The 18,924-nt window shown below is 39.4% G+C and overlaps 1 protein-coding gene across 1 annotated transcript in view; it reads right to left on the minus strand.

Moving 5' to 3' along the window:
* The window catches only part of DNAJC1 (DnaJ heat shock protein family (Hsp40) member C1), a 380,649-nt gene that overhangs the window by 358,748 nt on the left and 2,977 nt on the right, over window positions 1-18,924 (minus strand). Inside the window, exons 3-4 of the mRNA XM_082385491.1 lie at window positions 17,995-18,325; window positions 1,585-6,875 (exon numbers count right to left, since the gene is read on the minus strand). The gene's annotated coding sequence lies outside the window, so the exon portion shown is untranslated. The remainder of the gene's footprint in view (window positions 1-1,584; window positions 6,876-17,994; window positions 18,326-18,924) is intronic.

The following is an 18,924-nucleotide window of genomic DNA, read 5'->3' on the forward strand; positions in this document are numbered from 1 at the left end:
AAGAAATTCACTAAGTACCTGCCCACATAATAAAATCAACTACTTACATTAGAGGGCGGTTTTGCAGTCCTCATCCCACCTCCATTCTCATGTAATCCTCTCTATTTTCTGGCCTCTAAATCCCATTAATCTCCCAAATAGGGTGAAGTAGAACATACTTAGAAATTTAGGATCAAGTTTAAAACTACCACCTAGGCATCTGTCAAGTGCAGATCCTGGTATTTTCTCACAAAGATGTCCTAAAATAGAGGTCTGTCTGGGCTCCCCAACTGCCAAACACCAGCCTGGGGTCCAAGAATCCCTAGACACCAGATTAGCCCCCATTGCTTGGCTTGAACCTATTCTTCTTTCTCTTCCTCTTCCATATTTTCTCTGGGCTATTCCAACCTGCCTTTATTTCTAATCTTGTCTTCTCTACACAAATGCTATCAAATTGTTTTCCAAAGACGTGTTTCACACGAAGATTTCATGTTCCCACACAGTATTCATTTCAATAAAATGAAGCAGCACAATGAGCACATGACTTAATGCCCTTTAGTATTCCATGAATGTTCAGTGGGGTTTTTTCTTTCCTTCGTGAGATTTCGAACAAAATATTAATGAAACTTCAGAAAAACCAATTAAAGTATCACCTTTGGTTTTAAATTAACGAATCAATCAAGTAGCTCTGTTTTAGAGGAGAGGACTTCTGGGTAGGTAGTACAGGAGTGAGAAGCATGGGCTCTGAAGCCTGACAACTCGAGTTTAAATCTGCACTGTGCTAGGCACTAACTGTGACTTCAGGCAAATCACTCAGTTGCACGGAGCCTTAGTTGGCTCACCCGTACAGTGGAAACAATAGGACCTACCTGGGAGAGTTGTTGCACGGATCTCACACTTTCATCCAGGAAAGCACGTAGAAGCGTGCCTGGCAAGTAGTAAGCACTCAAAAAATGTTAGCCTTTATTAATATGCTAACATGGGGGAAAACATAAAGCAGAGCATAACTACATACTTGCAGGAATAAGACATACCACTTTTCTCCAGAACCGACTTTCAAATTAATCTATGCCCAAGACAGTAATTATTATGGTGAAACTGGTTACGTCACCAAGGCAGCATATATTTAGAGAACAAAGTACAAGGTAACGATTTTTTGCATTCTTTGTGAAATAAATGGTAATATGCTTATAGAATGTCGTTAATCTTTCTCATAATTTGGGTTTTTTAAAAGTGTAACAATGATACAGTTGTAAAAAAACGTTTTCTCCCTTTCTGAATATATGGGACATTTTGCAGGTTTACTCTATTCTCTATTAAATTCTAAAACTTTAGTAGAAAAAGTAAACTATAACATACAAATGCTCTTACAATAGTGTCCACACAAAGGCTTTATGACAAACATTTCTGAGTTTACCAATGCGAGGGTTAGTCAGTCTTAAGTTAAATTATGGGAATATTTGTTTACGCTGACGGGGAACAGACGAAATGCTGCACGATTCAACATTAGTTAAACAAACAACAAAAAACAAAACAAAACAAAACAAAAAAAACCTGGAGCGTTTTAAGTCAATGTACAGCTTGAACTTGACACTAAATACATACATTCAGTCGACCTCTGACATCGCAGGGGTCCTGAAGCAGAACCAGGCCAGCCCGGGCCGCGCCTGGAGCCGGGGCGGCGGGTTCGAGGCCGGAACGCGGCGGCCGCCCGGCCTCCGCGCGCTCTGGGCGCCGCTGCCCGACCGGGGCCCGCGGGAGCCCGGCCAGGCGGGGCTGGGAGCTGTGAGGCGGGGGTTTCGGGGAAGAGCGAGGGGGAAGAGGGCCGGAGTTTAGGAACCCAGGGAGTGGAAATGAAAGGATGCGGGGGCCTTAAGGAGCTGGACCCACACGCCTGGTTCGGGGCGGCAGGAAGCGCCCACCTGGCCGCCGGCGTTGGAGGAGGGGCCCCAGCGCGCCCGGAAGCTGGAGAGCCAACCCCTGCTGGACCGCGAAGTGAGATCCGCGGTTTCTCTTCTCCGGACCCTCGAAATCCACGCCTGCTTTGCCCGGAGGCCTCAACTCCATGATTTGTGCAAAACTACCGGGAACCGCCTGTAAAACGGTTAAGCGTCCCTGGGTGGGCTCGAACCACCAACCTTTCGGTTAACAGCCGAACGCGCTAACCGATTGCGCCACAGAGACTCTAATAGGGCGGTGCCTTCCAGCCATAACCTTTATGAAGAATAATAAAGGCAGCGCGTGAATGTTCGTTTCTTTTCTGCTCCCTGATGCCTATCATTAAAATCAGATTTTTCCACTTAACATTTCTAACCCTTTAACTCTATTTTCCACCTTTAAAGCATATTGGAAAACTATAAAGTACAGCAAGACCAAACAGAATTTCAGATTGCAACGTGTATTAAAATACTGCTGTTCCCCCACCTCCCACCCCCTCCCGTTTGGAACGTTTTGTTTCTGGGAGATAACTATTTATTATATTTGTTTTATAGGGAAATAAAAATTTTAATCTTTAATCTTATGAGTTGAGAAACTTTCCTTTTATTTCAAACTCTTTGTCCAGTATTTTGCTCACTCATCTTCATAATTTACTTGTGTAGCATTCCCAAGGTCATCTGAATTGTGTTTGCCTTCTTTATTTTTATTTTCAGGTATTATTAAATATGTATATGCAATTCCTATTTGCTGTGTACTAACCTATACTACAATTACTTGTCACTAACATTTTGTTACTGGAAAAGGACACTGGGGGAAAAGCTACAGTAACATTCTTTCATCCCTGTACTCTGTAGTTCATTGCTAAATCCGCTCTTGATTTCTCCTTGGAATTAGCCTGTACACCCACATTTGAACCATGCCACTTAAAACGTACATTTCATGGGATATATATAACCCAGTTTGAGGAAAGAGAAGTTAGAGAAGAAAAAAATGTATGATTTATGACTAACACCTGAAAATCCCTAACACAGACACACCTCTGGCAGAAGTTACATCCCCGTAAATACCCTACATGAAAATCTTACCCTTTGTGTGACTATTTCCTGATGCCTTTTGAGGTACTCTTCAAAACTCCAGGCACTTTTTCCCCCTATTCCCACCTCAGAGAACTGCTAGTTTCCACTTGACAACTCTGTACTTAAACTTTTAACAGTTACTAAATTGCTCTGTCCAGAATGCCTTGAGAAAGAATTCGTATCATGATTTATAGAAGTTGTATGCGACCTGCCTTAGTCCAGTCAACATTTTGAGTTCCTGTGGCTTGTTAAGACAACTTAAATTGGCTTTAGAACCAATTAGTGGAGTTCCTTGAAAGCTCTGAGATATCAAACAGCTGTGAATTCATACCAAGCTGTACCACTCTGGTCTCAAAAAACTTTTAGAAGTGCACTTGAAAATTTTAAATTTGAAAAAAAAAAAAATCCAGGAAGCACTTATAAAGAATATATAATGAGTCTGATTTCATTATATGATGCCACCTTCATACTTTATGTTTTATGTACCTGTTAATGTGAGCTAAAACTATTAGGCACTGGTTTTTCTTCTCTGAATACCAAAATGAGTATTCTCTCCTCTGCTACTGTGCTTGTGACTATTCAGTTAGAACAGACTGCAACTAGTACCTCACCACCCCTTCATTCAATATTTACTCTGTGGCTTAGAATATTAGGAACAGTTCTACTCATGTGACTATCTTAAGCTCCAATCTCTTTTCCTCACTTCAGTCATCATACTAACATTTTAACTTCTAAGAGAGATGTTGAGAAACAGTTGATGAGAAAAAAATAATTCAGAAAGAAATAATTAGCTCATTGTATGCTAAAATTTTTTTTCTATGTGAGGATCACTGTTTGTTTAAAATTCAGCTTAGTTCTGTAGTTGTTAATATTTTTAAGAAAATAAATTGCTGTGTCCACGGTTCATTAGCTTTGCCTTTTGGTCTCTCCATTTGTAAATACTTCAAAAGAACATATAAATATTAAACATACTGAATGGAATATCAACATTTCACTCCAATTATGTATATCAAGTGCAGCTTTTATGCAAAATGCCCATTTACAAAAATAAAAGCATGTGTTGTCATCTAACTCTTTGTGATTGTCTCATTTTAGGCCTTAATATCTATGCCCAGTTTTTAAAGACAAATTAAGCCCACTGGATTAACTTTATTTATTACTTATTTATTTATTTTTGGCTGCATTGGGTCTTCGTTGTGGGCTTTCTCTAGTTGCAGCAAGCAGGGGCTCCTCTTCGTTGTGGTGCCCAGGCGTCTCACTATGGTGGCTTCTCTTTGTTGCAGAGCTCGGGCTCTAGGCACACGGGCTTCAGTAGTTGTGGCTCGCGGGCTCTAGAGCGCAGGCTCAGTAGTTGTGGTGCACAAGCTTAGTTGCCCCGCCGGCATGTGGGATCTTCCCGGAGCAGGGATAGAACCCGTGTCCCCTGCATTGGCAGGTGGATTCTTAACCACCGCGCTACCAGGGAAGTCCTGGATTAACTTTAGAAACATACATCATTTTTCCTGAAATTTCAGAGTAACCCACAACAAATGATTCTTAAAGCTTCATTAATACTTAGGTCTTTATAATTACTAAAAGTGAAAAGGACTGGGTATCTTGCCCCTTTTTTGTATATCATACACAATGAACTCCAACTTTAACTTTTCCAAGAATGTGCCCTATCAAAGAAGCTGACCTCTGCAGATTAATGGGCCTGTATATTTTATTTCCTTCTTAGAGAGGAAAAAAAGAGAAGACCATCTTGCAAATGGGATACACCTGTGTTGACATCCAAGGCAAGATGGACTACACTGATTTATAGACCTTCCTGGAAGCATGAATCCAAGGCTCTCAGAAGATGTGCCTCCAGCTTCAAACCAACAGAAGAGGCAACTCACAGGATTTCCATTAACACAATTGTGCATGACCTTAATTCTTTTCAATTCCTTTATTTCAAAAGGACTGAGTTGTTAAAAATGAAAAATCCAGTTAGTTAGAATGTAAAAAGAAATCAGTGAGTTAGAGAAATCATCTCAATAAATGGAAGATTGTGGCAACAGGAAATCAGTTAAAAGAGAATGCTGGGGACTTCCCTGGTGGTCCAGTGGGTAAGATTCCGCACTCCCAATGCAGGGGACCCAGGCTCAATCCCTGGTCGGGGAACTAGGTCCTGTGTGCATGCTGCAATTAAGATCCCACATGCCGCAGCTAAGACCTGGCGCAGCCAATATTAATTAATTAATTAATTTAAAAAAGAGAGAGAATGCTGAACCCGGAGTCTCTAAGAGCAAGAGAAGAACTATGAGACCAATTTTTAAAACTAACTGAAGTCACATTTTAAAACTGATGTATAGCAAAGGGGAGTCAAATCCTTCCAACCAGGCTCAAGCTTAAATGATATTTCCTACTCGCTAAAAGTATCATTCTCATTCAAAATTGTTGACTAAGGGTCAGTTATCAATTTAGCAGGCCAGTAGCAGCATGACACAGAATAGTATTCATAGAGCGTACTTCTCCCATAGTTGACCATTAAATTGGGTCTACACATAAAATAAGAAAATTCAGAAAGGTGTATTAGAATATCATATCTTTTTTTCCATCATTTAAAAAATTGTGTCAGCTGGAAAATTTTGTGAAATTGTTCAGACAATAATCTCCATTTTATTTTTAATTAAACAGACATGGTATACGAGAAAAGGCAAAATGAGGCAGAAATAATATACTGATATTCTACTCTAATGGTTCAATCAAAATTATTTAAAAATGTAGTTTTTTCTTCATGAACCTCTCTTTTGGAGGTAGAAATCATTTTCGATGGTTTTACCAAATAATCCAGAATGAAAATATTAATCATTGCTTATCTCAGTAGTGAAAAAGTATGATTCGCTAACAATATCGATGATTTCAACTGTGTCCAGACGAATAGAATCCTTGATCCAGCTAGAAATGGTGGGGAGAGGAGGGTCGGGGAGCAGCACAGGTTTCCACTTTCTTCAGTAGCGTGGGAAAACCGCTCCAGGAGGACCCTATGGGTATCTCAGAAACTTTGACGGGTTCTACCTCTCAGTCCGCCTCTTGACCACACCACCATCCATGCGGTAGCCACAGCCTTTTATTTTCCATGATGTGTTCGTGTTCACAGGAGCAGTTGGAGGCAAGTTTTTTGCTACCCTGTCTATACAGTGAATGCACTGACAAATTCTCAGTCCTGCCTATCTTTCTGAACTCACCCATTAGAAATTAACATTAAAAAATTCAGAACAGATATCCTCTTTTCATTTACTTCGAAAGAATAAAGAGATGAGCAGACAGCAAAGGGAGATTCCATTCCTCGGCTGTGGATTGCCTGGGGTGGGAGGGAAGAGTCAGTCAGTGGAGGAACTCAGAGAGAGACCAGGAGAAAACCGGTGTGGAATGAGTCCGGCAAAGTCGGCAGATAGAGCGGGAAGGGCACTAAATATTACCAGGTGTGGAGGACGTGTTCCTCTGTTTCCTCCTCCATAGAATTAATGATATGTGCCCTGCCTTAGTCATAGACCCTATTGGAAAATAACACATTATATTTCTTTCGCTTCCAAATTGTCGTACAGATGCTATTTAAAATTTTTCAAAGATCAGTAGTTCTGTTTAAAAGAAATGAAAGAAAAAAATAACATCTTAAATCAATCAGAGGGTATAATTTAGATGAAACCAGAGGATCCAAACCTCCGGTCATTAAGGCCAAGATGCTTTATTCATGAGAAACACCGGTCACTGGCACAGCACTTCTTCCAGGGAGTCCCAGTGAAGGCAGAGTGAAAAGTGAAACCACTGCTCCATTTCCACAGTTCCAATAAAATTTCAGGTATGGGGGGTGCGTACAGGCCAAAGCCCTGGGAATAGCCTCCTCCTTGCAGCTACTTCCTGGAAATGGATAGGAAACCTTGAATTAAAGTCAACCAAATCACTGAGAAGACGGTACCTGGTGAAGAGCTGGTAGTCAATGAACTGTTCACTCAATGAATAGTTAACCATAGCATCGTTAGAATTTTTGAAGGCATATAAACATTACCTTAGGTAATTTTTTAATAAAAAAAATTAAAGCAAGCTCAAATAAATCCATATTTGAAAGTTTTGGTAGTATTACAAAATGATTCATCCTAGAACATTGTAAATAACAAGTGCTCTTGTATAAAGTATGAGCCCACCAAAGGATGTTCTTCAAATATGAGAGATCACGAATAAAGCACTAGCCCAGTGCCCAGTGTTCATGATGTAGAGTAAAAGTTAGTTTCTTTTGCCTGTGGCCCTTTAAGGACACTATCACTCTTCTAGCAGCCCGAGCTGAAATCCTTACATCATCGCAAGTTCCTTACCTTTTCTTATATTGGGTCAGCCACAAAGTCATAGATTCTACCTTTGCAACATCTCTAAACTTTGACTTTGTCTCCTCCTTTCCACTAAACACTTTTTAAAATTTTTATTTATTTATTTTTATTTTTGGCTGCGGTGGGTCTTCGTTGCTGTGCAGGGGCTTTCTCTAGTTGCGGCGAGGGGAGGCTACTCTTCGTTGCGGTGCGCCGGCTTCTCGTTGCACAGCACGGACTCTAGGTGTGCAGGCTTCATTAGTTGTGGCATGCGGGCTCAGTATTTGTAGCTGGTGGGTTCTAGAGCTCAGGCTCAGTAGTTGTGGCGCACGGGCGTATTTGATCTGCAGCATGTCGGATCTTCCCGGACCAAGGCTCGAACCCATGTCCCCTGCATTGGCAGGGGGATTCTTAACCACTCTGCCACCAAGGAAGTCCCTTCACTACTTAATATTAATCCAATACATTCCATGTTCCAATTTCCCTACATAAAACGTAAGCTTCAATAAATGTGTACCAAAAATAATAACATTTAATGAGCATTTACTGTCAGATACGTGCATTATATTTATCTTTCATCTATTCTGTAAGATGGATACTATTGTTATACCCATTTTATGGATAAACAAACTAAGGCTTATAATGGTTTAAAATTTAAACCCCAAGCCTATTTAAATTTTAAATAACTTGCCCAAGGTACCACCTGCTGTTCCTTGTTGCTGTACCTTTTTTTTTTCCACTCATCCCTGTACTTAGAATATCCTTCCTTCGTCATCTTGCCTATTAAAGCCTTATTTCTCCTTCAAGCTCATATAGTGGCCTCATCCTATGAAACCTTTCTTGATCCCTCCAGCTAGATAAAATCTTGCCCTCTTGTAAACCATCTAGCACTTTTTCCTTGGCCAAACCTCACATCATATTGTGGCCATGTTTGCACCTATTTAATCTCCGTTCTAACCTGTATACTCCTTGAGGTCAGAAATGTTATCCATCTTTATACCTCCCACAGCACTTGACTTAGTCATGCTAAATAAATGTATTGAATAATTGAAATAATAATGAAAGTGAAAGAACTATCTATATTCAATATTTGTTCTAAAATATTAGTGGAGTTTACAGGTTCCTAATATGAAGCTGACTAAAAAATTAGTACTAGAGATTATCAAAGGAAGCAACAGGAATCCCAAGCTGATCAGAGAAGAGACTAATAAGAATCCAAATCAACTGTTTCTAGAAAGACTTTAATATTTTTTTAAAGTTTAAAATACTGCTATTTCTAAAGGTGATTTTGGTACCATTAAGGCTGAAGTGCTTTTCTAGATTTATTCATTTAACAAACACATATATAAGACTTTGTTTCAGGCACTGTTCCAAGGCCTTTGCAAATATTTACTCATTCAAATTTTATAACAACCTTGTGAAGTAGGTTCCATTATTATCATCCCTGTTTTACAGGTAGAGAAACTAAGAAGTTAAGTAACTTACCCAAAATCACACAGCTAGTAAGTGACAGGGAGAGTTCAAATCCAGGCATCCTTCTCCAGACAACTCACTTAACTGCTAGTCTATCCTGCCTCTTTTTTTTTTTTTTAGTGCACAGTAATTCTTGAGTACTGTACATTAGACTTTTTACAAAATAATTTGGAGACTTTAAAAATCTTCCACTAGTTTAAAGGTTTTTTAAACATGATTTCAGACTTAAAAGTTGCAAGAATAGTACAAAGAATTCAACCAAATTTCCCAAATGTTAGTATCTTACTACACTGACTTTATCCTTTTCTCTTTCTTTCTCTCAATATTTAATTTTTTCTGATCTGTTTAAGAGTAAATTGCAGATGTAATAGCCCCTAAATACTTCAGTGTGTTTCCTAAAGTTAAGGAATTCTATTACATAACCACAGAACAATGATCAAAACCAGGACGTTAACATTGACACGGCACTATTAGGATTAGGACTTAATCTGTAGATCTTATTCCAATTTCACCAGTTGTTCCAATAAGGTCTTTTATTGCAAAAGAAAATTCAAGATCGTAATTTGCATGTCATTGTCCTGTCTTTCAGTTTTCTTTAATCTGTAACAGCTCCTGAGTCTGTGTCTCCTTCTGTCTCTTACACACCATAACTTGGATATTTCAGCAGAGTACAGGCCAGTTATGTTGTAAAATGTCCTTAAATGTCAGGTTGTCTGGTGTTTCCTCATAACTAGATTCAGGTTAGGTGCTTTTGCTCCCTCTAACACATTTAGTAAACTGGATACTGTAACATCAATCTGAAATAATGGTAAAATGAAAAGAAAAAAAAAATGAGGCTAGAACAAGCACAGAGAGATGAGTGACGTCGATCATGAGCTTGGCAGAAACAGAACTTCTCAGGATTCCTCAACACCATATGTAGAGTCTTAACTATTTAAACAGAAATATTCTTGAAATAATAATTTAAATTTTATTTAAAAATCCCCTAAGTGTACCTCTTCTTTGTTTCAGTTATATGTTCACTGAATCACTCTGACCTGACACTTCATCTCCTGAGGAATAGCCACCAGAAAGGGGAACAACCGTCGCCTATGATTTTGGGGTGGGATGAAGCCCTCAGTGAATGGTCATTGAGTTTTGTGGTTCAAAAATAAAATCCTTTATCACTTGGTTATGAAGAATCAAGTCTTCCTCATCTGTTAACCTCTTGGTGAACAGATACATTTGAATTTCTGAAACTGAACTAAGACTCACATGGAGCTGCTGGGGTTTATCAGAGTTTGGACAATTGTGCCTCTTGTCCTGGATTGGCTGCCACAAAACAGTTTGTATTAGTTGGGGCTCTTCAGAGAAACAGAACCAATAGGACATATATACATATACAGAAAGAGATTTATTCTGAAGTGTTGCCTCCTGAGGTTATGGAAGCCAAGAAGAACCACGATCTGCCATCTAGAAGCTGGAGGCCCAGTCCACGCCCAAAGGGCTGAGAACCAGGGGAACCAATGATGTAAGTTCCAGTCCTGCCCAAGAAAAGGAGCACCAAAGTCTGAGGGCAGAAGAAGATGGATGTCCCAGTTCAAAGAGAAAGGTCCTTCCTCTGCCTTTTGTTTTCGTCAGGCCCCCAATGGATTGGATGATGCCCACCCACGCTGGTGAGGGGGATCTTCTTTGCTCAGTCTACTGATTCAAATGCTAATCTCCTCTAGAAACACCCTCACAGACACATCCAGAAATAATGTTTTACCAGCATTTTGGGCATCCTTTAGACCAGTCAAGTTGACACATAAAATTAACCATCACACAGTTCTTAAGCATGACCAATAAAACATAGGGAACAGAGATTTTTCAAAGATTTAGCACTGTCTAAATAATCACAAAAATCCTTTCAGAGATAATAGGGGATCTATGCACAATTCAACAAGGGATCTCAACAGAAACATTGTGCCAAGGGTTCCCCTTTGTCAAGACCAGGAAAGAGTTTGTGATCTGTTTACTTAGAGGGAAAAAATCCAACTTTCTTTATGAGCTAAAGAACCAAATACAACTGTCTATGGCAGTTCAAGAGAATTCTTTCCCCATCATGTGAGCTTCACCTTACTACCATATTTTTTTACCTAGGGAATGTTTTTTAAACTTTTTTTTTCCCTATTAAGATTGCCAGTAACAGAAATACAAAGACTAAAATTGAATCAAGAGATTCTAGGGCTTCCCTGGTGGCACAGTGGTTAAGAATCCACCTGCCAATGCAGGGGACACGGGTTCGAGCCCTGGTCCAGAAAGATCCCACATGCCGTGGAGCAACTGAGTCCGCGAGCCACAACTACTGAAGCCCGTGCACCTAGAGCTGGTGCTCTGCAACAAAGAGAAGCTACCTCAGTGAGAAGCCTGCACACAGCAACGAAGACGCAATGCAGCCCAAAATAAATAAATTAAATAAATTAATTAAAAAAAAAAAAAGAGATTCTATTGCCCGAGTGAAGAGATTTTTCATTTCTGAGAATTCTTACATTTAGAATAGAGATATTTAAAATTGTTTGTCTAAGTTCACAAGGCATAACAAATACATATTTCTTTAAAATTAATAATTTGAAGGCTTTTGCTTGAAGTTGTACACTAGGTTCTAAATTAACATTAAGCATTCTAACAATAAGAAATTGAAGGTCTCAGTTCATAATTGACTTTTTAACTGCTTCATAGAATACACAGAGAAATTGCCAAAGGCCATATCATCAACGTAAAAGTAGAATTATATAAAAGGTTCATGCAGGTGAGCATTTAAATTTAGATTTATGCATATAATTTATTTTAGATGGGAGACTTTGATGCAAAGGCTTCTTTTTCAATAAGGTATGAAAGAAAATCCAAACTGACAAGTCTCTTGAATTATCAAGTAATTTGAGAATAAGAATGTCTTCAATGTAATTCACTTTACAGTTCTGGAATTGCAGTTGCGGTAGTGGCATGAGGATAGACATAGAGATCATGGAATAGAATTGAAAGCCCAGATATCTGTAACCAACTGATTCTCAACAAGTGTGCCAAGACAATTCAACAGGGAAAGAACAGTCTTCAACTAATGGTTCTGGGAAAACAATGTATCCACATGCAAAAGAATGAAGTTGGATCCCTAACTCACGCCATATACAAAAATTAACTCAAAATGGATCAAAGACCTAGATGTAAGAACTAAAATCATAAAACTACTAGAAAAAACCGTAGGCCTTAATTTTCATGACCTTGGATTGGGCAACAATTTCTTTAAAAAAAAAAATACAAGCACATGTAAAAAAAGAAAAAAATAGATAAATTGGATGTCATCAAAATTGAAAAATTTTGTGCTTTAAAGTTCCCTGTCAAGAAAGTGAGGGGAAAAAAACCCCACAGAATGAGAGAAAATATTTGCAAATTATATATCAGAGTCTAACATCCAGAATATATCAATATAAAAACTCGTTTACAATATAAAAACTTATTATAAAATAATGAAAAGAAAATTAACCCAATTTAAAAATGGGCAAAGGATTTGTAGACATACCTTGGAAGAAGATATACAAATGGCCAACAGACACATGAAAAACTGCTCAATATCATTAGTCATTAGGGAAATGTAAATCAAACCACAATGAGATATCACTTCACATCTGCAAGGATGCAATAATAAAAAAAGATGCACAATAACAAGTGTCGACCAGGAGGTGCAGAAATTGGAACACTTCTACATTGCTGGCGAGAATGTAGAGTGATACTGCTACTTTGGAAAACAGTTTGATGGGTCCTCAAAATGTTAAACATAGAGTCACCATATGACCCAGCAATTTTACTCCTAAGCAGTTGAAAACACAGGACCACAGAAAAACTCATACAATAATGCTCACGGCAGCATTATTCACAATAGCTCAAGATGGAAACAACCTAATCCATTAACTGATGATTTGACAAGCAAAATGTGCTATGTCCAATTAATGGAATATGATTTAACCATAAAAAGGAATAAAGTATTGACACATGCTATGAGATGAATGAACCTTGAAAACTTCATGCTGTGTTTTGTTTTTTTGTTTTGTTTTCATTTGTTTTTTCATGCAAAGGTAAAGAAGCCAGATTCAAAGACCACATAGTGTATGGTTCCATTTGTATGAAATGTCCAGAATAAGCAAATCTACAGAGAAAGCAGAAGCCAAGGACTGGAGAATGGGGCATTGGAGGATGACTGCTAATGGGCATGGGGTTTCTTTGGGGAATGATTAAAATATTCTGGGATTAGATAGTGATGATGGTTGCACACTCTGTAAATACCCTTAACTGTACACTTTAAAGGAGTGAATTTTATGGTATGCAAATTATATCTCAATTAAAATAAATAAAAACAGGAAACGTAACTTTGCCTTTGAATTGTTTACTGGTGTAGAAATGAAGGCACAGAGAATTAGCAAAATTGCCCAAAGTTAGCAGTGGAACCTGCATTCTGATTTGCAAATCTGTGTATTCTAATCTACTGTTCACTGTGACGAGCGGGATCTAACCCAACTCCCATGTTGAAACTGTCACCTGGTTTCCGGTTACTTACTGAAATTTGATGACAAATCTGGCAGGAAACATTTCCTTACCTACTCACTCTGTAAAATGCAGTGGCTTGATATCTAAATCTACCTCTGCATTATCAGCTTATTTAGGATCAAATTTTAAATCAGTACACATTGACTGAAAACCTTGCACATGCCCAGTCCCATGCATGTTTTTGGAAATGCAGAACTCAAGGTCAGAAAGTCAGGGAATTAGAGATATAGATTGAGAAATCAAGCATCTGGTGGTGCTGGTTAAAGTCCTAAGATGGGATGAAATTGCTGGGGAAGAGCAAGCAGAGAAGAGAGGAACTAGAACGGAACCCAGGGAACAGATGTTTCAGAGTCCTCAGAGATCAGCCTGCTAGTGACAGGCACTGATAAGAAGTGGTTAGTGAATGACAGAGGCAGGAGAAAGCTACCCTACCTGATAGGAAACCTTGTATCTTATCACATTACATTGTTATTATCTGTTTACATGACTGTCTCCCTTGCTGTTCCCTGAGCTCCTTGGGTTTCTGCCTCCCTCTACTGCAGAAAAGTATTTCGATAAGTCACCAAGACCCTCCAAATTGTCAGACTCCATGGACTTTCACCGCTCCTTCTTACTTTATCACTGTATTGCATTTGATACTGTAAACAGACCATTACCTTATTTTTTCTTAAAATGTGGGCATAAAAATGGTGCTCCTCTCCTGGGGGGTCCAGAATGGGCAGCTCCTTGGACATAAGTCTGAGTTGGTGCTGCAGAGAACCCTCCTTGGATGTGTGCCATTCACCTCTCCCGAGCCCCTCACCCTCCCAACTCCACCGTCTCCACTGCAGCACGAAGATCAGTCAGAGTTCTTTGTGACGCTGCCCCTATGAAGCTCTACCCAGGGGATCCCACCACAGGAAACAGTTAGACCCAGATGTCCATAGAACAGAATGGTAAGAGTAGGGTCCTGGCTTCATCCAAACACACTGCCTTGTACAAGCTTCACGACCCCTCTCCTGGTCCTATCCCCTTTGCAGGATCCTCTTCCTCCGTTGACTGTCTAAACACTGGCATGCTTCCTCCCTAGTCTCATGTTGCCAACCCCAATCTCTATATAAACAACTTATCAATTTACATTTCTCTTCCAGACCTGCTCCTGAGGTCCAACACCATATATCCATCTTGTCCTTAAGAAACCTCTCAAATTCAACGTGCCAAGAAAAGGAACTCTTTCTCCCAAGACATATTTTTCCTACATTTCTATTATCATGTACCCTTTAACCCAACCTGCAATCTAGGAATCATCCTATCTCTTTCTCTCTCCCAAAACCAATTGATAAGGTAATCCTATCCATTCTACCTCCATAAGATATTTTAGATCCAATAGCATTCTCATTAGTATGCCACATGTTACATCCTAATCACTTCTTCTGTAAACTGCTGCCATTAACTCATGGTCTCCCTACCTCCCATCATGCCTTTACTCCATCCATGCCTCCAATTCACTGAAAGAGTGATCTTTCTAAGACACAAAACTGAATATTTAATTTACTAAATAAAAAAGTTTAAATAACCTATACCACGGTTCCCACACTATGCACAAGTCACCCTTGTGCACCACAGTGAACTCAGATTTGCTGTAGGCTATTTAATTTTTTTGAGGGAAACGCAGCAACATCTATCAGACACCACACAAACTACCGCTATTATGGCATTTGGAACTAACTACTTAATGAATGGAACTGTTATTTCTCTTGGCCTAGGGCATCATGAAAAAATTAGAGAGACACTAAGGGTGCAGTGAACTGAGAAAGTTTGGGAACCTATGACCTACCAAATGTCTTCAAACCCTCTAGCATGACATAAACTGGTACCCACCTCTCCAGCCCCATCTCTCTCCTCATCATGCCTTGTCTTTTTCCCTAGTCCTACTCCTCAATCCAGCAGACAAACTTCCATCTCCCCAGACATGTCCTTTCTGCCATCCTGAGTGGTTAGACTCTGGCTCTAAGAGAGTAGAGACATGGTCTACACCCAGGGTTTAGGGGTGAGACCGGATACCCTTAAGAGAACACAAAATGAAGTAAACAAACCAAGGAAGTCACTCCACAACCCCTACACTGGGTAGACTCTGTATGAGTTGGATAATCTGAAGTTAAAAAAAAAATTGGTTGACTATTCTTTGGAATTTCACATGTATTTGTCAGGCCAAGGAAAGGGGAGAGACCAGCCCCCTGGTCCTCATCTTCTCCCCCTTCTCTATAGAGGTCTGTATTTTTCTAGGGCAAAAGGCAAAGAGGCAACCAACAAAGCAACAGTAAGACTGTCTTTGCTAATGGCTGTACCACCCCTTCCTTCCCCGAAAAGGGGCCTAGCACCTGAGTTATATAAATGACTGCTCTTTTCTCTGTGCCCCACTTTATCTCATTTTATCACAGCACCTCTAATATTTTTGTACTTATCTGTTCACCTGTCTTCTCCACTTGACTATAAACTTGTGGAGGGCCAAGACTATGCCTGATTTGGTTCTGTATTCTCCTCACCTAGCAGAGTGCCTGATACATAGTAGGTGATGAGTGGATAGTTGATGAATGAATTTCAAGGAGGGTGCGGGTGAGCCCCACAAGAAGCTCAAGCAAGTTAGAAAATAAATAGTGTCCATTAGACTAGAAAGTCCAAAAGTCACTGATGATAGCAGTTAAAGATGTTTCAAGAGAGTTACAGGGACAAACTGGTTTGCACATGCAGAGGTGCAAACTAGGAGATGTGGCAGTGCTTACTAAGTAAAAACCACTCCCGCATTTCCTCCTTGCTATACAGAACTTCAGTTTTATTTAGGCGTTGAGAAGATTCCCTTTGATGTGGAAAAATGGGCCCAGTTCCTAAACTATATCAAAATTCTGACTGATGAGATGTAAGAGGAAATCCTTTGGTGGGGTGTTTTGGGAAAATATTTTACCTCCTTGACAAGGCTAAGGCTGATGAAGAATAAACTTTCTGCCTGCCTTCCCACCTTTGCACCCATGGTGAAGATGTGATACTTAAAGTTTAGCAGCCATTCTACAACCATGAGGTAAAGGTCAAGCGAATTTCAGAGCTGAGACATCACTGAACCCCTGAGAAAATATTAGCAACTCTTTACCTACGGACTTCTTGTCACATTAAAAACAACAACAACAAAAACAACCTTCTGTGTTAGCTGGGTTTTCTATTACATTCTAATTTATACAGGAAGAAAGAAAAGAGAGACAAGTGAGTATAGACCCCTCTTTTTAATAAACATAGTACAAATAATACAGATTAGCAGCTAAAAGACAGTTTTTTTCAGTAGTCTTTGGAAATGAGGCTGGAAATGCAAATGTAATGAGGGTACAGGGGCCTCTAATGCCAGAGAAGAGATTTGGGCTGTAATTCTGTTGGCAATAGGGAGTCATAAAAGGTTTCTGAGTAAAGTTTTAGAACTTCCAGAAGGTTACTTTGGCATAATTAGCAGGATCCATATGTGCCCAAAGAGTAATGCATCTCATGGCACTTTCATTTGACATGACTGTATTGGCGTCACCCACCAATGCATATGGCAGGAGTTCATACAATGTGGGAACGCCCCGCACTCAGCTCACACATGGGTAAGCGAAACAATAACTATGTTGCTTCCCCATGCTTGTTGGCCTAATACTAACATAAAGTCTCAAAGCAAATGAAATATTACATCATTTCAGTGCTGCCATGATATGAATAGTCCCTGGGAAAGTTACAAGCAAACAAAACTTCTGTTAATGAAAAGTAGCAATGGTAGAAATGTACATTGTATGAACTCCTGCCATGTAAAATGAGAACATGAGACCACATATATACTTCCAAAATACCAATTCCTGATACTCAGTCTGCACCAAAAAAATTAGACGTGCCAAAATAACATCTTGCATGCTAGGCCTGAGACTGATTTTTCAAGTGTTTCTATAATGGTGTGGAAGGTTTTTAATTTACTTCCTTTTAAAAGCATTTTTTAATGATTACATCATATAAGAATAAATGCTCTTATGCTTATTCATAGTTTCAAACATGTTTCTCTCTTCTCACTAAATGTACTCAGAAAACAAATAAGCCTACAACAGAGAAACACCAAACTAGGGAAATCTCTGTGATGTGAACATCATATAACAAACACGGTAGAGGAAAAATACTGAGGAATGGTGTTTACTTTGTCATCATATATGTGAACAACATCCTACAAAGATTATCACTAAGAAAAAGAAAAGTGTCATTGTTTGGTTTTTGCACTAGGAATTGATGTTAGAGATTTTTTTAAAAATAATTCATTTATTTATTTTTGGCTGTGTTGGGTCTTCGTTGCTGCGCGCGGGCTTTCTCTAGTTGCGCGAGCGGGGGCTACTCCTCGTTGTGGTGCGCGGGCTTCTCATTGTGGTGGCTTCTCTTGTTGCGGAGCACAGGCTCTAGGTGCGCTGCGCGGGCTTCAGTAGTTGTGGCACACGGGCTTAGTTGCTCTGCAGCATGTGGGACCTTCCCGGACCAGGGCTCGAACCCGTGCCCCCTGCATTGGCAGGCGGATTCTTAACCACTGCGCCACCAGGGAAGTCCCAGAGATTTTTAAATAAATTATAACAATCTTTTTTTAAAAATACATTTATTTATTTACTTACTTATTATTGGCCGCGTTGGGTCTTTGTTGCTCCTCGCGGGCTTTCTTTTTTTTTTGTTTTAGTTGCAGCGAGCAGGGGCTACTCTTCATTGCTGTGCGCAGGCCTCTCATTGCAGTGGCTTCTCTTGTTGCAGAGCACGGGCTCTAGGTGCACGGGCTTCAGTAGTTGTGACTCGCGGGTTCTAGAGCGCAGGCTCAGTAGTTGTGGCACACGGGCTTAGTTGCTCCGCGGCACGTGGGATCTTCCCGGACCAGGGCTCGAACCCGTGTCCCCTGCGTTGGCCGGCAGATTCTTAACCACTGCGCCACCAGGGAAGTCCAATTATAATAATCTTATGATAAAGTACAAACAACAAAAATGTTAACATCTTGCCATAGGTGGCTCTGATCTTTTTATAAAGAATTGACAACCCCTTTGGATTCCTTCCTATTCCCCTCCTTCCTTTTCTCCAAAAGGAAATCACTTTTTTTGAAGTCGATATATATCCTTCCTGGTAATAGCACTATACTTTTACTTCACATGTGTATATCCTCACCCGTATCCTTTACTTATGTAATTATTCATATGTAAATTATTAAATTCTTTATATGCTATTTACACATTCTGAATATTAATCCTTTGTCAAGTACATGTCTTGGAAATATTGTCTCCATTTGTCCTTTTATGATGTCTTTTGTCATATATATATGATTTATTTTAACATAATTCAATTTATCCTTTCCTCTATGGATTGTGCATTTTAATGTTTTAAGAAATCCTTCTCTACACCAAGGTCATAAAGATATTCTCCTATATTTCCTTCTAATATTTTTAAAGTTTTGTTTTTCTTATTTAGGTTTTTAGTCTATCTGAAATTTAATTTGTGTGTAGAGTAAGGTAGGGATCTAATTTTATTTTTGTCCATATGAATGTTTTTAAATGAGAAAAAAT

Source organism: Balaenoptera borealis (genome assembly GCF_965194805.1).
Source record: "Balaenoptera borealis genome assembly, chromosome: 3".
Taxonomy (NCBI): domain Eukaryota; kingdom Metazoa; phylum Chordata; class Mammalia; order Artiodactyla; family Balaenopteridae; genus Balaenoptera; species Balaenoptera borealis.